Genomic DNA, 25850 nt, shown 5'->3' on the forward strand with positions numbered 1-25850 from the left:
GATAGTGGAGGGAACTTGTGCCTGGAGTCACAGGAGGTAGGGGAGGTCCTTAATGAATACTATGCCTCAGTATTCACTGCTGAGAGGGACCTTGTTATTTGTGAGGACAGGGTGAAACAGGCTGATATATGTGAACAGGTGGATGTTAAGAAGGAGGATGTGCTGAGAATTTTGTAAAACACAAGGATAGATAAGTCACTGAACCAGACTGGATGAACCCAAAGTTACTACAGGAAGCGAGCGGCGAGATTGCTGCACACTTAGCGATGATCTTTGCATCTTCACTGTCTACTGGAGTCGTACGAGATGATTCGAGGTTGGCAAATGTTATTCCCTTGTTCAGGAAAGGGAATAGGGATAATCCTGGGAATTACAGACCTGTCAGTCTTCTGTCCGTGGTGTGCAGATGATTGGAGAGGACTCTGAGAGAGCGGATTTATGACTCCGTAGAAAACCATCGTTTGATTAGAGATAGTATGGTTTTGTAAGGGGCAGATCATGCCTCACAAATCTTATTGAACCTATTGAGAATGTGACAAAACACTTTTATGGCTCATTCAGAAAGTACGGAGGCATGGGATACAGGGGAACCTGTCTGTCTGGATACAGGATTACTCGCCCACAGAAGACAGATGGTGATGATAGATGGAAAGCATTCACCCTGGAGCTCAGTGACGAGTGGCTTTCTGCAGGGAGAGGTTACCGGGGCTGATCTCTTTGTGTGTTTAGGAATGACTTGGATGTGTGAGTGGAAGAGTGGGTTAGAAAGTTTGCCAATGAAACGAGGGTTGGTGGAGTGGTTGATAGTGTGGAGGGCTGTTATAGGTTGCAACAGACAATGACAGGATGTAGAGCTGGGCTGAGAAGTAGCAGATGGAGTTCAATCTGGAAAAGTGTGAAGTCATTCATTTTGGAAGGTTGAATTTGTAAAGCAGAATGCAGGGTTAAAGGTATGATCCTTGGGCAGTGTGGAGGAACAGAGGGATCTTGGGTTCCAAGTCCCTCGATCCCTCAACGTTGTCACCCAAGCTGAGAGCCTTGTTAAGAAAGAATATATTGTGTGGGATTTCATTCGTGTGGGGATTGAGTTTTAAAGCTGTGAGGTTATGCTGCAGCTCTATAGAGCTCTTGTTAGACCACTCTTGGAATATTGTGTTCAGTTCTGGTCCCCTCATTACAGCAAGGATGTGGAAGGTCAGAGAGGGTAAAGAGGAGATTTACCAGGATGCTGCCTGTACTGGAGGGCATGTCTTCTGAAGAGAGGTTGAGGGAGCTAAGGCTTTTCTCATTGGAGTGAAGAAGGGAGAGGGGTGACTTGGTAGAGGTGAACAAGATGATGAGCGGCACAGAGAGAGTGAATATTGAGAGACATTTTTTACCTTGACATAACTAGGGGGTCTAATGTTAAGGTGATTAGCCAGTGGTTAAGGGGAGATTTCAGAGGTAGGTTTGTTACATTTAGAGTGGTGGGTGAGTGGAATTCACTGCCAGCAGTGGCAGTAAAATTAGATGCATTTGGAACATTTAATATACTTCTGGATAGGCACATCAATGGCAGTAAAATGAAGGATATGTAGGTGAGTTTGATCTTACATTCGGATAAAAGATTGGCATGGCATCATGGCCGAAGGGTCTTGTGCTGTACAGTTCTGTGTTCTACTTTCCATGTGGTAAACTGGGTAATAAGCTCAGATCAATGTAAAAGGATATGACATTCTGGAGGAGCTAGTCAACTGGATATAAAATTGGCTGGATGGTAGGAGATAGAGGGTGATGGGAGACATGTTGTTTTTCTGACTGGAGGCATGTGACCAGCGGTGTAGAGGGTCCACTGTTTTTTGACATTTGGATAAATGGTTTGGATGGGAGTATTGGTTTTGTGGTAAGTAAGCTTTTTTTGGGTGACACTGACATTGGTGGTAAAGTGGACAGTGAAGAAGGTTATCTGCGATACAACAGGATGAACAGTACTGTTGGGATAGAGGGATAAAGAATAGCAGATGGAGTTTAATTAGATAAAGGTGAAGTGTTCTTTTGTGGTGAAAAAAACAGGGTGGGACCTGTACAGTTAATGCTCGGACCCTGGGTAATGTTGTCAGTCAGAGACCCAGGGATGCAGGTACACATTTCTTTGAAAGTGGTGTCACAGGTAGACAGGCTGGTGAAGCTGACGTTTGGGATGGTTACCTTCATTGGGTAGAGCATTGAGAGTAGGTGTTGGGATGTCATGGTGTGGCTGTACAAGACATTGATGCAGCCACCATAAAAGCATTGTTGATCAGTAGGAAGAACTCATCTGGTTCACTTACATCCTTTAGGGAAGGACATGTGACATTCTAACCTGGTCTGGCTAACATGTAACTCCAGACCCACAGCAGTGTGTCTGACTCTGAGCTACCCTCTGGATAATTACCATTGGGGCAATGTATGCTGGTCCAGGCAGTGACACCCACATTCCATGAATGAATAAATAAAATGCTTATGTCCATCCCTACCTCTGCAAACCCCTCCAGCTGCAACGTACCGTACTGGCTTTGTTTAGGCCCTGACCACTCTCTGTAACATTCTCACCACCTCCAGCATCTTCACCTCTCTCTGTTCCTATTGTGCCAATAAACCGTGACAATGATTTCCCGTCCCACTGTCCTCCTCCTGCTAGCAGACCCTTTGCAATCCCTTTAATACTTACTCCTAAAACACTCTGTCAGTTCAGGATTTTAAGTAGTTTTGGTGACCTTCTCAGCCTCATAATCAAATATGATCCATTTTGTCCTGAGTGAGGGACCAGTGGGGATTTCTTGCTGAGGTTTTGTCTGTTTCAATGGAATGTCCTTTTGTTCAGTGTTTTACACTTTTCCTTCAAATGATTTCCATTATTCATTTACAGACACATATTTCAGACTGTTTAGCCTGTTTATCTTGGTCAGTTATCCTCTCAAACTCATGTAATTGGCTATTTTTGTTTTTAGATGCAGCTTATCCTTTCTGTGATTCACTTTAAGATGTTATATTCCTTAAATCTGCACTTTATCACAATTTGCCGGAGGATCTCTCCAGGTGAAATTAAGCATTCACTAGGTTTCATCGCGCAACGGTGGGTCTGAGATAGTTACATCCCGACCCAGTTGTACAATGTTTTATTCAAAGAAATATTGAAAAAAATTCTCCAAACTCCTCTTGCAATATCACTCTTGTCAGGGTGATTGTCCCAGATTATACGAATTTTGAAGTTTCACTGAATTATCATTATGCCTTTATCAAAAATTCCAATGAGCTCCTGTGTACTGCAGGGATGAACAATGGAATGCTGTTCGGTGGCTAAAACTGTTCTGCTGCTTGAGTCCTTGGCAAGTAGTAGCCAGAATTTACATTCAGGCAGATTCTACTTCATGATCTGAGGTCAAATGCTTTCTCTGTAATTTTTTGTTAACCATTATTGTTAGTGTAACCCATTTTGCCTGAGTTTCCACAAGGTTGTGATCCATTGAATACTTTTGTTCGCCCTGGAAGCATGTCTCTCTGGTGTCTAAATCTCTTTTATCTCTGAGTCTTAAATCATCTACCTTATTACAGCGACATTATCCATTAAAAAAACATAACTTACTCTTTCCTACAATTTTCTGTCACAAATCTATTCACTGATGTACAGTTTTAGTTAAACTTTGTCCCATCCTGTTCCTTTCTGCTTGAGTTCAGTCACATCCCCATGCTGTTCTGATGCTTCACCTTTTCTCTTTGGATTTGGAAAGCTCCTTTCACCTGTACCCTGTCCCTGCATCCTCTCTGTCAGTTGAAAGCCATGTCCATAAACCTACCGACATGATTGGCCAGTACACTGCTCCCAGCATATTCCCGTGGGACCATCCTAATGGATTATTTATTAAATCAGTTATGGGATGTTGGTGTCCCTGGCTGACCAGCATTTCTTGCCCATCCCTAGCTGCCCTTGAACTGAGTAACTTGCTCGGCCATTTCAGAGGGTCATTGAGAGGCAAACACTTTGCTGTGGGGATGTCGTGCAGACCACGTGAGGATGGGCAGATGTCCTTCTCGAAAGGACAAGTGTTTGGGTTTTTTGTCCAACAGCAATGGGCTCATACTTATTTATGGATTATTATTATTTTTGAAACTATTGATTTCAAATGTCGCAATTTCAGATGGTGGGATTCAAACCTGCCTCCCCTGAACATTAGCTGAGGTTTTGGATACATTCTATAGCAATAATATCACTAGGCCATCACTTCACCTGCTCACTGGGTGCTCATCCCTGAGCACTGATACCAGTGCATCATGAAGCTAAACCCATTCTTCCGACACAATTGTGTGATCCTGACATCTTCCAGCAATCTGGTGCTCTTTCTTAATATCGCTCCATTTTCCAGATCTCTGTGGGGCCCAATGCCATTCTCCCTGTGTAACCCTCACTACATCAGTATAATTTCCCATTGTGTCTATTCCTCTGTCTCCTGTATGTATTCAGGAACGTTCTGACTCAATAGTCTTGCTAGCTGCGGGGTGGATCGTCCATCACCACATTGAACACAGTTAGTCAGCCAGAGACAGACAAAGGGAAAAGAGATCTGGAGCCTTCAATAAATCCTGTAGTGAGGTAAGATCGCTCACAGTGCATAGAGCAAAGAACTATGAGAGGGCTCCAAACATCTGTGAACAAGACATGACATTGATACAGTGCTGGAGGGGTAGCACAGTACAGACACACCCCAGGCTCAATCACCACCCCTACAATAAGTTCAGTTGTACTAAGACTCAGTACTCTGCAACACTGTATCTGTGCCATGTCTTGTGGTCCAGTGTCTTTAATAATTTTTAATTCCTATAACATTTCCTATCTCTGTAACCTCCTCCCTTCCCGATAGTCTCGCCACATATTTGAAACATACTGCATTCCAGCCAACCATCCCTATCTCTGTAACTTGCTTCAGTGTCTACAACATGCTTTATCTCGGTAGTCTCCTCCTCCAATAACTGGAGACAGAGGCATGCAGCACGGAAACAGTTCTTTCGATCCAACCACTCCATGCTAACAAGAGTCCCTGAATGATACACGTTTCTCTACATTTAAACCATATCCCTTCAAACCTTCTCCTCTCCATGTGCCTACCCAAATGTCTTTTACATATTGTTATTCGACTTCTCTCCACCACTTCCCCTGGAAGCTCATTCCACACCTGCACCATTCTCTGTGTTAAAAATGTTCTCCAATTGCTTTAAAGTCTTTCCTCTCTCACCTCATATTTATGCCCTCTAGGCCATAGAACATGTAAGCGCACTACAGGCCCTTCGGCCCTCAATGTTGTGCCAACTTCTGGAACCAATCTGAAGCCCATCTAACCAACACTATTCCATTATCGTCCATATGCCTATACAACGACCATTTAAATACCCTTAAAGTTGGTGAGTCTACTACTGTTGCAGACAGTGCGTTCCACGCCCCCTACTACTCTCTGAGTTAAGAAGCTACCTCGGACATCTGTCCTACAATTATCTCCCCTCAATTTAAAGCTATCTCTCCTCATGCAAGGCATTGCCTTCCGAGGAAAAAGCCTCTCAACCCATCTCACCCTGTGCTTATCCTATATGCCTCAATTAATTTGCCTCAAATGTTTTCTCTCGAACGAAAACAGCTTCAAGTCCCTCAGCCTTTCCTTGTAAGACCTTCCCTCCAGACCAAGTGACATCCTAGTAAATCTCCTCTGAACCCTTTCCAAAGCTTACACATCCTTGCTGAAATGTAGTGACCTGAACTGTAACCAATACTCCAGTTTTGTACAGCTGCAGCATGATCTCATTGATCCGAAACTCAATCCATCTACCAATAAAAGCTAACACACCGAATGCCTTCTGAACAAACTTATCAACCTGAGTGACAATTTTCAGGGATCAATGTACATAGACACATAGATCTCTCTGTTCACCGACACTATCAAGAATCTTACCATTAGCCCAGTACTCTGTGTTCTTGTTACTCCTTCCAAAGTGAATCACCTCACACTTTTCCATATTAAACTCCATTTGAGAACTCTCAGTTTAGCTCTGCAGTTTATCTCTGCCTCTCTGTTACCTACAACATCCTGCATCACTATGCACAACTCTACCAACCTTAATGTAATCCGCAACTTCACTCATCCTTCAATGACAAGCAACAGTGGATCCAAAACACATCGTGGCGTTACCCCACTAGGAACTGAATTCCAGGATGTATATTTCCCATCAACCACTACTCTCTGTCTTCTTTCATTGAGCCAATTTCTGATCCCAACTGTGAAATTACCCACAATCCCATGCCTCTGTATTGTCTGCAATAGCTTACCATGGGGAGCCTTAACAAACTTAACAAACAAGCCTTACTGTCATCCAAAACACTACATCAACTGCTTTACCCTGATCCACCTCATTGGTCACCTTCTCAAAGATCTCAGCGGTTTGCGATGCTCGACCGTGTTGACTATCCCTTATCAACTTATTCATCTCCAGATGGTTATAAATCCTATTTCTTATAAGCCTTTCCAACACTTCATCCAGAATCAAAGTAAGGCTCACAGCTCGTATAGTTACCAGGGTTTTCTCTGCTTCCCTTCTTGGACAAAGGGACATTTGCTATCCTCCAGCCTTCTGGCACTATTCCTGTAGACAATGACAACATAAAGATCAAAGCCAATGACTTAGCAATCTCCTTCCTGGCTTCGCAAAGAATACGAGGATAAATCCTATCCAGCCCAGGGGACTTAGCTATCTTTACAGTTTGCAGAATTGCTAACACGTCCTCCTTATGCACTTCAATCCCATCTAGTTATGGACTCCACTACCCTGAGGTAAAGATGTTGGCTAATCAACTTACCTGTATCCCTCAAGGTTTTCTAAACCTTTATACGATTACCCCTCAGCCACCTACGCCCAATGGAATACGAAGGACAATGATAGAAACATCTCTGTTCCTGTCCCTGCCACTACTTTGCCACAATGTTCTGGGATACACTTGTTCAGGACCTGGGGCTTTCTCTATCTTTGTGTTCTAAGACCTCCAGCGCTACCTGTTCTGTAATGGGAACTATTTTCAAGACATCATTATTTCTTTCCCTTTGTTTCTTAGTCTTTTTCCACAGTGCGTTCTGACATGAAGTATTCATTTAGGGTCGCGCCCATCTCCTGTGGTTCCACATATGGATGGCCTCACTGATCTTTGAGTGGCCCCATTGTCTCTCCATTTGTTTTTTTGTCCTTGTATGCTATGGAAAACTCTTTGCATTCTCCTTAACCTTATCGGCCAAAGCAATCTCGTTACCTCATGTTGCTTTCCAGCTTATCCAGATTCTCGGATTCTGCCAACTCTCCAGCATCAGTAACATCTTCGTCAATCTTTGCTCCAATTACAATTTCAGATAATGCTTCCTAAATCAGGATGATCAGAATTCTATGTAATACTCCAAAGCTGTGCTGACTATCCCCAATTAATCCTTGCTTTGTAAATGCATGTAACTCCTGTTCAGCAGAATCACTCCCAACAACTTACGCACCACTGACATCAAGATAATTGGTGTTTATGTCCCTGGCTTTCCCCTGCAGACTTTCCTAAATATTGGCACAACATCAGCCACACTCCAGGCTTCCAGCTCATCACCCGTGGCTGTCAGTGATAGAAAAAAACTCTTTCCGGGACACCACAATTTCTTCCTGAGCTTCCCACATTATCCAGGGATGTACCTGATTGGTTCCCAGGGATTCGTCTACCTTTTATGCATTTTAAAACCTCCAGTACCTCCTGTTCTGTAATGTGGACTCTTTTGAAGACATCACTGTTTATTTCCCTGACTTTGCCAGTCTTTCTTTACAGTAAGTTGAAACGTGAAATTTTCATTTAGGATCTCAGCCATCTCCTCTGGTTCCACACTTGGTTGGCCCCATTGATCATTAAGGAACCATATTCTGTCCGTATTTAATCTTCTGTTCTTAATATACTTATATTTTCCTCAGTTTGATCTGCCAGAGCTTTCTGTGGTTCCCTTTGGGCCCTCCTGAATTCCCACTTAAATGTATTCCTCCACCCGCAATGTTCTTCAATGGATTCCTTTAACCCAGCTGGCTATATGTGTCATGTGCTCCATTTCTCTTGATGTCAACCTCAACATCTCCAGTCATTCAGTGTTTCTTACTTGTATCAGCATTGTCCTTCACACTAACAGGAATATGCTGGCCTGAACTCTCATTTTATCTCAAGTTTGAAAGCTTCCCATCTGCCTGACGTCCCTTTACTTGCAAATAGACTCCACAATCAATTGTTAATTGCTCTTGACTAGTACCTTCTGGATTCAGGCAGGGCCAGTTTTGATCAATAACTTGTGATCCAACCATGTTCTTTTCCATTGCTATTTTCAAACTAATACGACTGTTGTGAATTTGCCGATGTGTTTCCCCATGAACACCTCAGTCCCTTTCCCTCCCTTGTTTCCCAAGCGAAGGTCAGGTTATACCCCTTCCTGCAGTCCGACCATTGACATTCTGACTGGGACAGTTTTGTTGAACATGCCTAACAAATCCCTCCCATCCAAGCTCTGAACACTCTGGCAGTCCAAGTCTAAGTTTAGAAAGTTAAAAACCCCGACCATTACAACGCTATCATTCTTACAGATATCTGAGATCTCCCGACATATTTGCTACTCCTTTTCCCGCTGACTATTGACGGCCTGTAGTGCAGTCATAGCAAAGTGATGACCAATTCTCATTTCTCATTTCCACCATTACAGCATCACTGGGCGATCCCCAGGAATATCCTCGCTAAGTGCTGCAGTGATGTTTCACTGATCAAAAACTCCAATCCTCCTCCTCTCTCACTCCTGTTCTCTCCATCCTGTAGAATCTGTACCCTGGAACATAGAGCTATCAATCCTGTCCCTCCCTCAGCTGTATTTCTGTAATATCTATGGTGTCTCAGTCCCATGTACCCGTGCATGCACCAAGTTCATTTGCCTTTCCTGTTAGGCCTGTTATGTTGAAATAAAGTTGTTTAATTGATCAGTTTTCTCTCATTGCCTGCTGTGCTCTTGCCTGCCTTGTCTATTTAAATGACTCTCTTGAAATTCTGTCCCAGCCTCAACCTTCAGATAGTAGCCTGAAACTATCCCCTTCACTGTGGGCAACACATTCACTTTTCATGTCATCTGCACACTGGATAATGACCCCTTCTGCTTTCACATCCAAGGTATTCATGTACATACAAACAGCAATGGCACCTGCACAGATCCCTGTGGTATACCCACTGATGAAAGAATTTCAAACACAAAATCAACACTCCACCAATTGTGAATCCAATTTACCAACTTGCCTTGGATCCCATTGGTCTGTTGGACCAACCTTCCATGTGGGACCTTGTCAAAGGCCATAGTGAACTCCAATGAATCCACATCATCTGCAGAGCCATCTTCAATATTGTTATTCGTGATTTCAAAGAAAACTCAGCTGAATTTATCAGACAGAATCTTCCTTTACCAAATCCGTGCTGACTATCCCTAATTGTTTCCTGCCTTTCCAATTATTGATTCATTCTGTCCCTCAGAATTGTTTCCAATAATTTCCCTCCCATTGCTGCCAGACTATCTGCTCTGTAATTACCTGGCCTATCCCTGCTGCCCTTCTTGAACAAAGGAACCACATTTGCGATCCTCCACTCATTCAGCACTTCACCTGTGGCCAGCAAAGTATTAAATATATACGCCAGGGCCCTAGAAATCTCCTCCCTTTCCTCGCATAACAGCCTGGGATACATTTCATTGGGCACTGGGAATTTCTCCAGTGAAATTCCCTGTGAAAACATTTAATACCTCCTCCTTATTGATTTTAACATATTCTCGAACCTCACCATATCAACAGAAATCCCCTGCTACAATCCTTTCTCCTGTGTGAACACAGATGGGAAGTATTCATTGAAGACATCACCTACTTCCTTTGGCTCCATACACAGATTGTCCCTTTGGTTTCCAGCAGGATGCAGTCTTTAGCTGGGACTCCTCTGACTATAGACACAAAATATCTGCTAGCTTTTCCTTAATACTGTCTACCAAGGATATTTCATGGCCATTGCTTGCCCCTTATTTTTTAAGGACCCCTTGCCCTCTCTATACTTGTGAATGACTTCACCTGATTTTATTGCACTGTATGTTCTTTATCAAACTCACAATATCACTTGATCAGTATTCACTGGACTTGCTGCCTTTGTCATTCCCACTTTATTAACAAACTGGCCATGGATTCTCACTGTTTCACTTTAACATATTCCACTTTCCACATATAGCCGTAACTGCAGATAGTTCCAGCCAGTCTCTGTTTGCCACTTCCTGTCTCATTATTGGAGACTCAGTTGTGAGCGGGACAGACAGGAGACTGTGTGGCTGCAGAAGAGACCCCAGGATTGTGTGCTGCCTCCCAGGTACCAGGGTCAAGGATGTCTCTACGCGGTTACTGAACATTCTGAAGGGGGAGGCGAACAGCCAGAGGTCATTGTGCACATCGGTCCACATAACAGAGGTAGACAAAGTGATGGGGTCCTGTGCAATGAGTATCGGGCGTTAGGTAAAAAGTTGAAAAGCAGGACCTCAAAGGTAGTGATCTCCAGATTACTCCCTGTGCCATGTGCCAGTGAGGATAGACATAGAAAGATAGGCCAGATGGATGTGTGGCTGAGAAGCAGATGTCGGGGGCAGTTCTTGGATCATTGAGATCTCTTCTGTGGTAGAGGTGACCTGTCAATGGGGGGCGCGGGTTGGACTTGAACCAGAGGGAAATCAGCATCCCTTGGTTGAGGGTGGGGGGAAGGTTGGCTGACTGGCAACGCACGAGACCTGACTGGTAAGGCAGATGAGCTCAGAGCATGGATTGGCTCTGTGGACTGGAATATACCAGCATAACAGAAACATGGCTGACAGATAGAGGTATTAGACACAATGCTGGGCAAGGAACAGCTACATTCAAGGCTACAATCCCACCATCTTGTGAGGGTCCTGCTTTCCCCTCTGCTGTACGGTCCTCACTGAGACAGCACAGGAGGTCCAAGGCATTAATCCTGGCACATGCTGTATTTGTGACCTTTGTAATATCCTCCAGTCCCGATAATTCTTCCTCTGTTTGGAATCTCCTCCAGTCCACACAATGCTCTCTGTCTCTGTCAGTTTCTCTAACCCCTAACACCCTAATCCCTAAACTTCTCCTGTAGATACTAAATTCCTTCATTCCTGTAAACCCTGACAGTCCTGTCTATCCCTGTAAGCTCCTTCTACCAATACCACCCGCCATGTCAATGCATTTGCCTTTAACCTCTCCATCCGTTCCTATCTGGGTAAACTTCGCCAACTCCTCCAACCCTTCCTTATCTGTGAAAAATTATTCTGTCCATGGAGCTGTCCAGATCTGTGTAATCACTTCCAGACCTGAACTGCCTCCCTGTCTTTGTAACTATGTCAGGCTCCTACCAGAGAATCTAACTATATGTGAAATCTCCCAAGGAACCCTGACCTTAGGAACCTCCTCCACCTGTTAACATTCTCCATGGCTGTGGATACCATCCAGTTCTACCGTCCCTATCATGGGATTTAGTCTCTACAATCCTAATGATGCCAATAAACTCTTCCCCTCTCAACCAGACTCAGTCTCTGTAAACTCTAGTAGTCCCTAATCCCCTTGCTGTGCATATAATCTTCTTCAGACATTACAAATCTTTATACCTTTAATGTGCTCCCCTTATCACTCCACTAGTTATTTGTTATATTCATGAGCTGCTGTAATTGCCACTGTGACACTCACCATGTTCCATCCCTACATCCTTCAGTTTGTCTGAAATGTCCTCCTTATTCTTAAACCCTCCCCCTCTATGTCACCTGTTCAAGTCTCCACAACCCTCCATACCTCTGGAGAAACTATACAGTTAAAGCTGCTGCAATAACCTCAAATCCTCCTGATCTTTCTAACTCCCTTTAGTTGTGAAATTCTCCCCATCTCTGTAACATACTATCCTACAGGGTTGAAAGCCCTCCCTATCTTTGCTCCTCCAATCCCTAGAGCTGTCCCAGTCTTTGTAACTTTGTCCTGCACCTTGAAACCTCCTGGTTGCTGAACCCTCTTCAGACACTGTACTTTGTCGATTTCTGTAACTTTCCCCTGCTCTTAGAAATCCCCTGTCTGTATGATCCCCTGCAGTTTCTGCAATGCTCCCTATCTCTAACCATCAACTGCTTCCACAACCATCCCTACATTTTTTTACCACTTCCAGTTCCTTCAGCACCTTCTATAGTTGCAAACTCGCCATTTTCCAAGGCTATTCCACTTCGTACAATGGCTGCCATAATCTGAAGCCCACACTCTCTCTAACCTGGAACTCTCTCTATAATCCGTTAACATCTGCAGCCACCACTGCTGTCTGTATCTTTCTTCGCTCCTCCAGTCCTATTAAGCTTCCCATTATTGCACTAACGTAAGTACTAAGTGTATCTTAGTACTGTCCTAAAAGTTTTTATGTCACTGCAAACTGCTTCAGCCCTGCCACTATCTCCATAAACATCTACAGCCCTTAAAGCCCTCCCTTTCTGTGTAACCTCTTCCAGTCCTGACAACATCCCAATCTATGCAGCCCCTTTAATCTTCACTTGTTGGGTAATCCCTTGGAATCCCTGACGATTTCCCGATCTTAGTACAAACCCCAATCTTTGTGACTCTACAGTTCCCATAAGACTCACTTTCAATGTCAGCTCACCCAATCCATACATCCATCTTTAACCTCCTTATCCTTCTCTAATTCTTCGATCTTAACCTATTTAAACCTCCCACTCCCCCCCACCCCTCAACCCTCCTGACCACAGGAACCTCTTTCAGTTTGTGCAATCTTCCCCATTTGTGTAACTCTCCCTAACCCAGTAACCTGGCATCCTTCATTTCCTTCCTATCTGTGTAGCCTTCAGAACCTGGAAGCATCCTTATAACTGTAAATGTCTTCCGTCACTACAACGTTCCATATCTCTGATAGTATATACAATACACTTCTCCCTGAAACACCCACTGTCTCTGCCTTTCGAACTGCCTGCCTCTCTCTACATCCATCCCTATCTCTAGAATCTAATCCAGCTCCCATTATCTCTGTGAATTGCTTCAATCTCCAAACTCGTTTGTCCCACTGACATTCTTGACCAGATGTAACTCTATTTAACTCTAACAGCCTCGATCCCATGTAAGCCTATCTCTGTAACCTTTACCCATCTGTTCAACCACCCCCCCCCCCCCCCCCCCCCCCACTACTGAGGAATGACTCCCTGTATTCGCCATAAGGCAGATGGAATGACAGTGAACAGATATGATGGAACTGTCATTCCGGAGATGTAGCTGCAGAATCACCATCGCTGGGAAGGGAATATTGAAGTGTTGTGGGGTTGAGTCATAAAATCAATGAGATGTACAGCATGGAAACAGATCCTTCAGTCCAACTCATCCATGCCGACCAGATATCCCCACCCAATCTAGTCGCAAGAGGTAGACGAGGCAAAACATCAACAAGTTGTGAAGAAAGGATGAGGTTAATGCATTAATGAGACATTACGTGGATCTGACGATCAAAAGTTGGAGTCTAGTTGAGTGGAGCTGAGAATAAGCAAGCAGCAGCAATCATTAGCAGGAATTCTTTTATATGCACCAACCAGTGATGGTAATGTAAATGTGGTTACAGTCAGGACACTGAATGTACTTGTAGCAAAGGCAGTACAGTGACTGTGTATGACAGTGGTCTCCATTGCAACTGGATAACTAATGAGTATCAGGGCTGTAATGGATGGATTCCTGGATTGTATATGAGATGGTTTTCTATAATATCATATCAAGGAACCATCAACAAAATTGTCTTGTGTAGATCAAATGCTGTGTAATAATAAATATCCAATAATGCCATTATAAAGGGGTTTTCTGAGCAGAGACCCATAATGTTATGCAAGACATACTGAGTTTGAGTTCAGACCACGAGATGTAGGAGCGGAATTAGGCCATTTGGCCCATTGCGTATGCTCTGCCCTTCAGTCAGATCATGGTTGATCTGATGATCCTCTACTCTATTTACCTGCCTTTTCTACAAAACTCTTGTTTCTCTGTTTAATTAAAATCTGACCATCTCTGCTGTAAATATTCTTAAGGGCGCAGCCTCGGCAGCCCCCTGCAGTCAGGAATTCCCACAGAGTTACTATCCTCTGAGTGAAGACATTCCTCCTCATCTCCATCTTATATGGGTGAGCCCTTGCTGGGGCTTTCTGCCCTCTGGTTACAGATTCTCTCACAATTGAAATGAAAGGGATGACAAATATAATTATTGCAGATGAAATGAAAATTGGTGGAGTTGGGATTAATAAGGCGATCCAAGGTTGCAGGAGGTTACAGATCAGTTGGAAAGATGTGCAGAGAAATGGCAAATTGAGTTTAATCTGGACAAGTGTGAGATGATGTCAAAGTCAAGAGGAAAGTTAGGATACTGAGGGACATTGATATACAGAAGGATCTTGGTGCAAGTCAGTAACTCCCTGAAAATGGCAACAGAAGTGTTTCAGATGGGAAAGAAGGCAAATGGAACACTGGCCTTCATCGGTTACAACGTTGGGTATAGTGGGTTGCATCTGATGATGGAATTGTACAAAATTTCTGTTTGACCACATTTGGAGCACTGGGAGCAGTTGTCATCTCCACACAATAGGGAGGATGGGGAGGCTTTGGAGAGGGTACAAAAGGGGTTTATCAGCATGTTACCTGTTTTATGTTTTTAAGGGTGTGTTAGGTGTTAAGAGGAAATTAAACAAAGTTGGAATGCATTGTGAGATTATCAGAGGCTGACAGGTGACCAGGTACAGGGATATAACGTTAGGACAGGGACAGATAATGAGGATAGTCAGAATCTCTTTTCCAATGTGTAAGTTTCAAATACTAGAGCGCAGAGGTTTAAGGTGAGAAAGAGAAAGTTTAAATGAGGTGCGTGAGGCAAGTTTTTTTTTCTTTACAGAGAGTGGAAGTTTTCGAGGAGAAAGTGAGGACTGCAGATGCTGGAGATCAGAGCTGAAAATGTGTTGCTGGAAAAGCGCAGCAGGTCAGGCAGCATCCAAGGAGCAGGAGAATCGACGTTTCGGGCATGAGCCCTTCTTCAGGAATGAGGAGAATGTGCCAAGCAGGCTAAGATAAAAGGTAGGGAGGAGGGACTTGGGGGAGGGGCGTTGGAAATGCGATAGTTGGAAGGAGGTCAAGGTGAGGGTGATAGACCGGAGTGTGGGTGGGAGCGGAGAGGTCAGGAAGAAGATTGCAGGTTAGGAAGGTGGTGCTGAGTTCGACGGATTTGACTGAGACAAGGTGGAGGGAGGGGAAATGAGGAAACTGGAGAAATCTGAGTTCATCTCTTGTGATTGGAGGGTTCCTCGGCGGAAGATGAGGTGCTCTTCCTCCAACCATCGTGTTGCTATGGTCTGGCGATGGAGGAGTCGAAGGACCTGCATGTCCTTGGTGGAGTGGGAGGGGGAGTTGAAGTGTTGTGTCACGGGGTGGTTGGGTTGGTTGGTCCGGGTGTCCCAGAGGTGTTCTCTGAAATGTTCCGCAAGTAGGCGGCCTGTCTACCCAATATTGAGGAGGCCATATCGGGTGCAGCGTATGCAATGGATGATGTGTGAGGAGGTGCAGGTGAATTTGTGGCGGATATGGAAGGATCCTTTGGGGCCTTGGAGGCTAGTAAGGGGGGAGGTGTGGGCGCAAGTTTTGCATTTCTTACGTTTGCAGGGGGAGGTGCCGGGAGTGGAGGTTGGGTTGATGGGGGGTGTGGACCTGACGAGGGAGTCACAGAGGGAGTGGTCTTTTCGGAACACTGAAAGCGGAGGGGAGAGAAATATATCCCTGGTGGTGGGGTCCATTTGGAGGTGGCGGAAATGACGGCGGATGATACGATGTATATGGAGGTTGGTGGGGTGGTAGGTGAGGGCCAGTGGGGTTCTGTCCTGGTGGCAATTGGAGCGGTGTGGCTCAAGGGCGGAGGAGCGGGAAGTCGAGGAGATGCGGTGGAGGTCATTGTCGATCACGTCTGGGGGAAATTGCGGTCTTTGAAGAAGGAGGCCATCTGGGTTGTACGGTATTGGAACTGGTCCTCCTGGGAGCAGATGCAGCGGAGACAAAGGAATTGGGAATATGGGATGGCGTTTTTACGGGGGGCAGGGTGGGAGGAGGTGTAGTCTGGGTAGGTGTAGGAGTCGGTCGGTTTATAGTAAATGTCCGTGTTGATTCGGTCGCCCGAGATAGAAATGGAAAGGTCCAGGAAGGGGAGGGAGGAGTCTGAGACGGTCCAGGTGAAGGTGCTGGTAAAGTGGATGAACTGTTCAACCCCCTCGTGGGAGCACAAGGCAGCGCCGATACAGTCATTGATATAGCGGAGGAAAAGGTGGGGGGTGGTGCCAGTGTAGCTGCGGAAGATGGACTGTTCCATATATCCTACGAAGAGGTAGGCATAGCCTGAGTCCATGCGCGTGCCCATGGCTACTCCTTTGGTTTGGAGGATGTGGGAGGATTGGAAAGAGAAGTTGTTCAGGGTGAGGTCCAGTTCAGTCAGTCGAAGGAGGGTGTCAGTGGAAGGGCACTGGTTGGTACGGCGGGAAAGGAAGAAGCGGAGGGCTTTGAGGCCTTCGTGATGGGGGATGGAGGTGTACAGGGACTGGATGTCCATGGTGAAGATAAGGCGTTGGGGACTGGGGAAGCGAAAATCCTGGAGGAGGTAGAGGGCGTGTGTGGTGTCCCGAACGTAGGTGGGGAGTTCTTGAACTAAGGGGCACAGGACCGTGTCGAGGTATGCAGAGATGAGTTCGATGCGGCAGGAGCAGGCGGAGACAATGGGTCGTCCAGGGCAGTCAGGTTTGGGCAGGAGGTAGAAACGGGCGGTGCGGGGTTGTGGGACTATGAGGTTGGAGGCGGTGGATGGGAGATCCCCTGAGCTGATGAGGTTATGGATGGTCTGGGAGATGATGGTTTGGTGGTGGGAGGTGGGGTCATGGTCAAGGGGCCAGTAGGAGGAGGTGTCTGCGAGCTGGTGTTTAGCCTCAGCGGTCTAAAGGTTGGTGTGCCAAACTACTACCGCACCTCCCTTGTCTTCCGGTTTGATAGTGAGGTTGGGGTTGGAAAAGAGTGGAAGTTGCCAAGCGAGGTCATAGAAACAGAAATGTGTGTAAAGTTTTGAAGTGACATTTAGACAGAAACATGAACGGCCAGAGAATAGAGGGACATGGACCATGTACATACAGATGGGGTGAGTTGAGAATGATATCAAGGTGGGCCAAAGGGCCTATTGCTGCACTGTTCTTTTTTCTACCTTCCCAGCATTTAAGCGCTCAAAGCACTTCAGAATCTTGCATGTTTCATTCAGTTTCTCTCTAATTTTTCTCAACTTCAATGGGTTCATTCTCAATCTACACTACCTCTAATTATATAATCCCTCCATTTTCAACATCAGTCGAGTGAACCTTCTCTGGCCTGCGTCTGATACAAGAATATCTTTCCATCGGGCACACACACTGTTCATAATATTCTAGGTGTAGTCTGACTTGTACCTTGCATCGTTTTAGTAAGACCTCCCTATATTTAGACTCCATTCCCTTTGTAATAAATGGCAGCATTTGATTTGCCTTCTCTATTACTTGATGACCCTGTAAGCTACTTTTTTTCAGATTGATAAACAAGAACTCCCACAACCCTTTATGTTTCCAGTCTAAAAACAAATACTGTTAGCCTGACAGTAAGTCAGGAGCATGCTGAAATGAGTAAGAAACAACATATCAATAAAAAAACTGGACCCTTAGAAACACATTTTAAAAAAGAGAATTTGTTTTTGAGCCTGTTGGATTTATTTGTTGGTGTGAATATAAATGGCAGAATAGATAAGGATGTTGGGGGGGTGGGGGGGAGATGGTGTTGGTACGGAGAATATGGTTTATTTGAATTTTCAGAAGCCTTTGAGCAAGTTTCAATAAGGGTTAAAGAGTAACTTGGTAGAGAATAGGGCCCCTTAAATATCAATAAGGTCGCCTATGTGTGGAACCAGAGTAGGTTGGTGAGATATGAAACGAAAAAATAGTCTTGTCAGTATTTACTGTGGAGAAAGACATGGAAGCTCGGGAACTTGGGGAAATAAATAGTGATGTCTTGGAAAGAATCCTCAACAGAGAAGAGAAAGTGCTGGAATATTAAAATAAGTAAAGGTAGATCTATTCTTAGTAGCTCATGAGGTCGATCTGAAAATATTGTTGAAAGCTAGGGAAGAGATTGTAGTATTCCTAACAGAGATATTTTAATTTATATTATCAACAGACGCAGTGATGTGCCGAAAGACTGGAGGGCGGCTAATGCTGTTCCATCAGGAAAGGATTGCAGGGAAAAGCCAGGAAATTACAGCCCCGTGAGCCCAGTGATGGGGTAGTTGTTGGAGGAGATTCTGAGAGAAAGGAGCTACATATATTTGGAAAGGCAAGGGCTGATTAGAGATAGTCAGCATGGCTTTGTGAGTGTGAAACCGTGTTTCACAAACTGGATTGACTCTTCGAGGAGGTGGCCAAGAGATAGATGAAGGCAGAGCAGTGAACATTGTCCACGTGGACTTTAGTGAAGCATTTAACAAGGTTCAAAGGGATGTAGAACATCTAGTCAAGAGGTAGAAAGACGCTTACGTAAGGTTGAGGACGCTAGGATCGTTAGACCTCTATAGGGTTATATGAGGGCGGCACGATGGCTCAATGGTTAGGACGGCTGCCTTATCGCAGCAGGGAACCGATTTCGATTCCAGTCCCGGGCGACTGTCTGTGTGGAGTTTACACGTTCTCCCCGTGTCTGCGTAGGGTTCCTCCAAGTGCTCCAGTTTCCACCCAAAGATGTGCAGATTAGGTGAATCAGCCATGGTAAATTACCCATAGTATTCAGGGATGTGCAGGATTGACGCATTAGTCAGGGTAAATGGAGAATAATAGGGTGGGGGAATGGTTTTGGGCGGGATGTTCTTCAGACGGTCCGTATGGAGTTGTTGGGCCAAATGGCATGTTTCCACACTCTGCGGACTCTCTGAAGGTATCCAGGAAGGAACTGAAGAATGGACTTAGGACAGCTAGAATGGGACATGAAAAATCTTTTTTGGGGAAGGATTAAGGAAAACCTTAAGGCATTGTCCACTTATGTGAGGAACAAGAGGATGGTCAGCGTGAGGTTAGGGCCGGTCAGGCATAGTGGAGGGAACATGTGTCTGGAGTCACATGAGGTAGGGGAGGACCTTAATGAATGCTTTGCTTCAGTATTCACTACTAAGAGGGACTTTGTCATTTGTGAGGAAGCGTGAAAAGGACTGATATATGTGAACAGGTTGATGTTGAGAAGGAGGATATGCTGAGGATTGTGTAAAACTTAAAGACAGATAAGTCTATTGGACAAGACCAGATATGCTCAAAGTTACTGCGAGGGAAGGGATTGCCTTTGGCGATGACCTTTGGACCCACACTAGGAGAAAGGGCTTGAAGAAGAGCTTATGTCCGAAACGTCGATTCTCCAACTCCTCGGATGCTGCCTGGCCTGCTGTGTTTTTCCAGCACCACACTTTTCAACTTTGCACCCACACTGTCCACCAGAGTCGTACCAGATGATTGGAGGGCGGCACATGTTGCTCCCTTGTTCAAGAAAGGGAATATGGCTAATCCTGGGAATTACAGACCTCCACTTTCTTATGTCTGTGGTATGCAATTCATTGGAGAGGACTCTGGGAGAGCGGCTTTATGACTCCGTAGAAAACCACAGTTTGATTAGAACTAGTCAGCATGGCTTTGAAAGGGACAGGTCATGCCTCACAAATCTTATTGAATCCTTCGAGAATCTGACAAAACACATTTATGGCTCATTCAGAAAATACAGAGGCATGGGATACAGGAAACCTGTCTGTCTGGATATGGAATCCTGCCTCATAGAAGACCGAGTGTGATGATAGATGGGAAGCATTCAGCATGGAGCTCGGTGGCCAGTGGGTTCTGCAGGGATCGGTTGCAGGAACTCTGCTCTTTATGATTCTTTTTATAAACTACTTGAATGTGGTTGTGGAAGAATGGGTTAGTAGTTTTGCCAATGACATGGAGGTTGGTGGAGTGGTGGATAGTGTGGAGGTCTGTTGTAGGTTGCAGCAGGATATTGCCAGAATGCGGAGCTGGACTGAGAAGTGGCAGATGGAGTTTAATTTGGAAATGTGTGAAATGATTCATTTTGGAAAGTCTAACTTGAATGCAGAATACAGGGTTAAAGGCAGAATGCTTGGTAGTGTTGTGGAACAGAGAGATCTTGGGTTCCACATCCATCTATCCCTCAAAGTTGCCATCCAAGCTGATAGGGTTGTTGAGAAGGAATATGTTGTGTTGCCTTTCAATTGCAGGGGGATTGGGTTTTCAGGTGTGAGGTTATGCTGCAGCTCTACAGAGCCATGGTTAGACCCCACTTGGAATATTGTGTTCAGTTCTGATCCCCTCATTACAGGAAGGGTGTGAAAGCTTTATGGAGGGTAAATTGGAGATTCACCAGAATATTGTCTGTACTGGAGAGCATGTCTTACGAAGAAAGGTTCAGGGAGGTAAGCCTTTTGTCATTGAAGTGAAGAAGGGTGAGGGACGACTTGGTAGAGGTGATCAAGATGATGTGAAACATAGAGTGAATAGTGAGAGACTTCTTTATACCATGGCATAAATGGCTATTGTCATTGGGCATAAATAATTTTAAGGTGATTGGTGGATGGGTAAGGAGAAATTTCAGAGAAAGGTTCTTTACAACGAGTGTTGCATGGTTGGAATGCACTGCCAGTGGTGGTAGGAGAGTCAGATACATGAGGGACATTTAATAGACTCTTGGATAGGCACATGGATGGCAGTAAAATGAAGGGTATGTAGGTTAGTTTGATCTTACACACGGATAAAAGGTTGGCATGGCATCATGGCCGAAGGGTTTTGTACTGTACTGTTCAGTGTTCTACGTTCCGTGTGGTAAACTGGGTAATAAACCTCGACCATTGTAAAAGGATACGGAATTCAGGAGGAGCGAGGAAACTGGTTACAAAATTTGGGTTGATGGTAGGAGACAGAGGGTGAAGGGAGACATGTTGTGTTTCTGACTGGAGGCATGTGACCAGCGTTGTAGTGGGTACCCTGTTGTTTGTCATTTGGATAAATGGTTTGGATGGGAATATTGGTTTCCTGGTAAGTAAGTCTTTTGGGTGACACCGAAATTGCTGGTGATGTGGACAGTGAAGAAGATTATCTATGAAACAACAGGATGAACAGTACTGCTGGGATAGTGGCCTGAAGAATAGCAGATGAAGTTTAATTTTATAAATGTGAAGTGTTACATTTTGGTGAAACAAACCAGGGCGGGATTGTACAGTTAATGTTCGGGCACTGGGTAGTGTTGTCAATCAGAGACCCAGGAATGCAGGTAGACAGTTTCTTGAGAGTGGCGATACTCGTAGACAGGCTGGTGAAGCAGTTGTTTGGGATGGTTATCTTCATAGGGCAAAGCATTGAGAGTAGGAGTTGGGATGTCATGTTGTGGCTTTACAGGACATTGGTGCGGCCTCCATAAAAGCATTGTTGATCAGTAGGAAGAACTCAACTGGTTCACTTAGCTCCTTTTAGGGAAGGACATCTGACATTCCAACCTGGTCTGGCTGACATGTGATTCCAGACCCACAGCAGCATGTCTGACTCTGAGCTACCCTCTGGGTAATTCGCAGAGGGGGCAAAGAATGCTGGTCCAATCACCCTCATCCCATGAATGAATAAATAAAAATACATACGTCCCTCCCTACCTTTGCAGTTGGCTTTGTCAGACTGTTCAGGCCCGGACCACTCTCTCACCACCTCCAGCATGTTCACCTCTCCCTGTTCCTATTGTGTCATTAAACCCTGACAATGATTCCCCTTCCCATTGCCCTCCTCCCTGCTAGCAGACCATTTGCAATCCCTTTAAAACTTACTGCTTAAACTCTCTCTCATTTCAGGATATTAAGTACTTTGTGGTAATTGTCTAAGCCTCATAATCTGATATGATCCATTTTGTCCTGAGTGAGGGATGGGTGGGAATTTCTTGCTGAGGATTTTCTATTTCAATGGAACGTCCTTTTGTTGAGTGTTTTACACTGTTCCTTCAAATGTTTTCCACTGTTCATTTACAGACACATATTTCAGTCTGTTTAGCCTGTTTACCTTGGTCAGGTCTCCTCTCAAACTCATGTAATTGGCTGTTTTTGTTTCCAGATGTAGCTTGTCCTTTCTGTGATTCACTTTAAAACTTTGTATTTCTTTAAACTGCACTTTACACAATTTCCCAGAGGATCTCCCCAGGTGGCATTACTCACTAAGTTTCATGACACAAGGGTCGCACTGAGATAGTGACGTCTCTAGCCAGTTGCATAATGTGTTATTCAAAGAAACACTGAAAACAATTCCACAATCTCTTCTTCGAATATCACTCTTGCCAGTATGATTGCCAAGATTATATGAATACTCAAGTTTCACTAAATTATCACAATGCCTTTATTAAAATTCCAATGAGTTCCTCTTTCATGCAAATGATGAGTAATGAAATGTTGTTAAGTGGCCGAAAACTGTTCTGCCGCTTGTGTCCTTCGCAAGTAGTAGCCAGAATTTAGATTCAGACTGACTCTACTTCATGATCTGATGCCAAATGCTTTCTCTGTATGGCCTTTGTTATCCATTATTGTTAGCATTACCCATTTTGCCTGAGTTTCCACAAGGTTGTGAACCATTGAATATTTATGTTCCAACTGTTGTTCGTCCTGTAACCATGTCTCCATGGTGTCTAAATCTCTTTTATCTCTTTATCACAAATCAGTCTACCTTGCTGCACAGACTTTGTCCATTCCAAACAAAAAGATAATTTTCTCTTTCCCACAATTTCCTGTCACAAATCGATTCACTGATACACAGTTTTAGTTAAAATCTGTCCCTTCCTGTACCTTTCTGCTTGTCTTCGACCACATCCCCATGCTGTTCACATGCGTCATCTTTTCTATTTGGATTTGGAAAGCTCCTTTCACCTGAACCCTCTTTCAGTTTAAAGCCCTGTCCATAAACCTACCTACAAAATTGGCCTGGCCACTGGTCCCAGCTCAGTTCCAGTGGGACCCCATCCTAATGGATTATTTATTAAAACAGGTATGGGATGTGGGTGTCTCTGGCTGACCAGCCTTTCTTGCCCATCCCTAGGTGCCCTTGAGCTGAGTAGCTTGCTCGGCCATTTCAGAGGGCAATTGGGAGGCAAACACTTTGCTGTGGCTATGTCGTGCAGACCATCTGAGGGTGGGCAGATGTCCTTCTCTGAATGACAAGTGTTTGGATTATTGTACATCAGTAATGGTATTTATAGATGGTCAATTACTATTTTTAAAATAATTTATTTCAAATTCCACCATTTCAGATAAGGTGGTTCAAACCTGCCTCTCCTGAACATTAGCTGAGGTTTGGGATACATGCTCTGGCAACAATATCACTAGGCCATTACTTTGTCTGCTCACAGGCTATTTATCCCTGAACACTGATACCAGTGTATCATGAAGCTAAACCTGTTTTCCTTCATGATTGTTTGATCCTGATACCTTCCTGCAGTCTGGTGACATCACTCAGTCTCTCTCCATGTGGTATCCCTCACTGTGTGGATCTCATTGTTACCTCTGTCAGTGTCTCTCACTCTTACAGTTACTCCAGATTCTGAGCCAACAGAATTCTGCACAGGCCAGGGATGGAGACTGGGATTTTCCAGATCTCCGTGGGACACAGTACTATACTCCATGTGTAACCCTCACTGCATCAGTCTAATTTCCCATTCCGTCTATTTCTCTGTCTCCTGTAGGTACTCAGGAAGTTCCTGACTCAATAGATTTCCCAGCTGCTGGGTGTCCCATCCATCACCACGTTGAAGATGGTTGATCAGGCAGAGAGACAAAGGGCAGGGAGATCTGGAGCCTTAAACAAACCCTGCACTGAGGTAAGATCACTCACAGTGCACAGAGCAGCGAGAGGGCTCCAAACATCAGCTAACAGTGCTGGAGGGGGAGCAGTGTACAGACACACCGCAGGCTCAATCACCACGTCTACTGAAAAGTTTGTTGTTCTGAGACAGTATCAGGAGTGTCACAGTTATCAATCCATGCCTGTGACGTCTTAGTGAGCATCAGGACAACAGAGGGGAAAGCAGGCTTCCCATGAGTGGGTGGGAAAGCTGCCTGGGATCTTTCTATTCTGTGTTCTCCCTCCAACACTGTACATATTCCATGTCTCGTGGACCAGTGTCTTCAATAATTTGTAACTCCTACAACAGTGCCTGTCCCTGTAACCTCAACCTTCCCTATTGTCCCTCCCCATACTTGAAATGTACTGCATTTATTATCCTTCCATGCAACTAGTCCATGCTGACTACTGTTCATGAACGAGTCGCATTTGCATGTATTTGGTCCATATCCCTTCAAACCTTCTCTTCTCCATGTATCTGCCCAAATGTCTTTTCCATGTTGTAACCTTACTTTTCTCTACCCCTTCCCCAGACGCTCATTCCATACATGCACCATTCTCTATGTGGAAATGTTCTCCTCTGGTCACTTTTAAGTATTTCTTCTCTCACCTCATATTTCTGCCATTTAGTAATGGATTTCCCCTACCCTGGGATAGAAACCTTCACTATTCGGACCAGTTACATACTGCCTGAGACAGTTTTCTTGAACACACTGAACAAATTTCTTCTATCCAAGCTGTGAACACTCTGGCAATACCAGTCTAGGTTTAGAAAGTTAAAATCCCCGACTATTACAGCCCTATCATTATTACAGATATTTGAGATCTCCAGCAATTTCCCGCTGACTGTAGTACAGTCATATCAAACTGATCATTCAGTATAATTTCTCAGTTCCACTAATACAGCTTCACTGGGCGATCCCCAGGAATATACTCTCTCAGTGCTGCAGTGATGTTTTCACTGATCAAAAACTCCAATTCCCCTCCTCTCTTGCCTCCCCTTCTATCCTTCCTGTAGCATCTGTCCTGGGAACATTGAGCTGCCTGTCCTGCCCGGCACTCTCAGCTGTGTTTCTGTAATTCCTGTGATATCCCTGTCCCATGCTCCCATCCATGCCGTGCGTTCATCTGTATAACCTGTTAGGCCTTTTACATTAAAGTAGATCCAGCTTAATTGATACGTTTTCCCTCATTGCCTGCTGTGTTCATGTCTGCCTTGTCAATTGAAATGACTCTCTTGAAATTCTGTCCCAGCCTCAAAGTTCAGACTGTAGCCTGAGACCATCCCCTTCAATGTGTTCAACATCCTCACCTTTCATGTCATCTGCAAACCTACTAATGATACCTTCTGCTTCACATCGGAGTGACTAATGCCCATAAGGAACAGCAATGGTTATTGCACAGATCCCTGTGATACACCCGCTGGGCAAAGGCTTTCAATCACAAAACCAACCCTCACAACAATTTTAGATCTAATTTCCCAACTTGCGTTTGATGCCATGGACTCTTTCCTTCTGGACCAGCCTTCAACGTGGGAAATTGTCAAAGGCCTTAATGAACTCCATGTAAACCACAACATCTGCACAGCCCTCATCAATCTCTTCAATCGTAATTTCAAAGAAATCTCAGCTGAGTTCATCAGACATTATCTTCCTCTTCCAAATCCATGCTGACTATCACTAATCGATCGCTGTCTTTCCAGTTATTGATTCAACCTGTCCCTCAGAATTGTTCCCAATAATTTCCCTCCCCCTGCTG

Source organism: Chiloscyllium plagiosum, unplaced genomic scaffold (genome assembly GCF_037043375.1).
Source record: "Chiloscyllium plagiosum isolate Xiang-an unplaced genomic scaffold, Cpla_swu_hap1 HiC_scaffold_40, whole genome shotgun sequence".
NCBI lineage: Eukaryota > Metazoa > Chordata > Chondrichthyes > Orectolobiformes > Hemiscylliidae > Chiloscyllium > Chiloscyllium plagiosum.